This window comes from Platichthys flesus, chromosome 22 (assembly GCF_949316205.1).
Source record: "Platichthys flesus chromosome 22, fPlaFle2.1, whole genome shotgun sequence".
Taxonomy (NCBI): domain Eukaryota; kingdom Metazoa; phylum Chordata; class Actinopteri; order Pleuronectiformes; family Pleuronectidae; genus Platichthys; species Platichthys flesus.
In genome coordinates, this window is record NC_084966.1 from 15898042 (window position 1) to 15900541 (window position 2500).

The window sequence follows — 2500 nt, forward strand, 5'->3', positions numbered from 1 at the left end:
TCCTATGCATACAGGAGACAAATTGGGATGACGTAAAAGTTATGGAGGTGAGGGAGGTGTGGGGGGGGGGGATTTATTATAATAACGGGGCTAAGAATGCAAGAGGGGTGGCTATAATGATTAAAAAACATAGGGTAGATGAGATAAAAGAGATATATAAAGATAGGACAGGGAGGATAATAGTAATAGAGTTTAAGTATCAAAATGTGTTGTTTAGACTAATTAATATATATGTTCCGAATATAGAAATAGATAAAAGAATTATAATAGAGGAGCTGAAAGGGCTAGTGATTGGAAGATGTATAATAGTTGGGGACTTTAATACTAAATGTAGCAGGCTAGATATAGGGCAAGGTGTAGTGTTCAGATGGGAAAAATCGAGGGAAAACTTGTTAGACATGATGAAGGACAAGAATTTAGTAGATGTGTGGAGATATGAGAATCCAGAGAGGAGGGAATTCACCAGGAGACAAATGAGGGATGGTGTATTGAAACAAAGCAGGATAGATTTGGTTTTAACACAGGGAGAGAATATAAAACATATAGACAGAATAAGACATGAAATAAATGCACTGAGTGACCACGACGGGGTGAGATTCAGAATTAAAGTAGGGAGAGAGGAGTTAGGGGGAGGGATGTGGATTTTGAATGCAGGTTATATTGAAGAGGGCGAATATAAACAACAGATTAGGGAGTTATTAGATATGGAGAATGAGAAAATTAAAGAATACTTTGCCAATAGGGCAGATACTCAGATTGGGGAGATATGGGAGACGGTGAAGAATAAGATTAAATCAATAAGCATTTGGTACAGTAAGAAAAGAAAAGTGAAAATGATGAAGAAAGAGAAGGAGTTGAGGGAAAGACTGAGGGGAGAGCTGAGTAAAGCGGAGAATGATGAAGGTTACAGCATGGAGAATTATATAGAGGCAAAGATGGAACTTCAGGGATATGAGGCAGAGAAATGTAGAGGAGCAATTTTACGGAGCAAGGCAAAATATGCGCTGGAGGGAGAAAGGTGCACAGCGTATTTTCTGGGACTAGAAAAAAGCAAACAAAGCAGGACATATATACACGAAATCAGGAATAAGGAGGGGGAGGTAGTAGCGGACTATGTGGCCATACTGGAGAGGGTGCAAGAGTTTTATGGGGAGTTATATCAGAGAGGTGGATTAGAGGAGGACAGTATAGTGGAGGTACTGGATAGTGTAGAAAGCAAGCTGAGTGTGGATGATAGTGAATGGTGTGACAGAGATATAAATAGGAGTGAGGTGATGGAGGCAATAGAGGGCCTGAAGAGCGGGAAGAGTCCTGGGAGTGATGGGATAGGGATTGAATTTTATAAAGTATATAAGGAGCAGATGGCATCTATTTTAGTAGAGGTATTCAGGGAGACTGAGAAAACAGGGATAGTGCAGGGTAGGATGGTAGAAGGTGTGATTACCTTAGTGTTTAAGAAGAAAGGAAGTAAACTAGACTTGCAGAATTATAGGCCTATAAGTCTGCTAAATGTAGATTACAAAATTTTGACCAAGGTGTTGGCTAACAGAATAAAACGAGTGATAGGGGATATAATTAAAACATCTCAAAGTTATAGTATACCAGGTAGGGATATAGCTGACACAATAGCGACAGTTAGGGATACAATAGAATTCATGAAGAGAGACGGGGCCGGGGGAATAGCGTTAGCTATAGACTGGAATAAAGCGTTTGATAGGGTGGAGCATGAGTTTTTATTTAGATCACTGGTGAGATTTGGATTTGGAGAGAGATTAGTGGGGTGGGTGAGGAGGTTGTACGAGGGTGCAAGGAGCTGTGTCAAAGTAAATGGAGTGCTGACTGACAGATTTTGTCTAGGGAGATCGATAAGGCAGGGATGTCCACTATCGGCATTGCTCTATGCCATTGTGGCTGAGCCCCTGGCCTTACTAATTAAAAAGGACGCAAGAGTTCGGGGAATACAACTACCATCTGGGAGCGTGCATACAATAAATCAATATGCAGACGACACAACAGTAACAGTGAGGGATGGGAACAGTGTGAAAAGGGTGCTAGAATTGGCAGAGATATATGGGAGAGCTTCGGGCGCTAGAATAAATAAAGAAAAATCAGAAATAATGTATATAGGCAACGTAGAGAGAGAGGAAGTAGGTTTAAGGGTGGAGGATAGGTATATTAAAGTGTTGGGCATATATTTAGGTGTTGAAACTACAGAGGCAACTGAGGCAACATGGACAGGAGTCATCAACAAAATAAAAACTGTATGTGGGAGGTGGAAGGCAAGGAAGCTCAGGTTAAAGGGAAAGGTGACAGTGGTTAATAGTTTGCTACTATCAGGCTGTGTGTATGTGTTGTCTGTATTAGAAATGCCAATGTGGGTTAAAAATGACCTTAACAAAATTGTGTGTGATTTTATATGGGAGGGGAAGGGGGTTAAGATTGCACAGGGGACACTCGTGGGAAAGAGGTGTGAAGGAGGGCTGAATTTATTGGATATAGA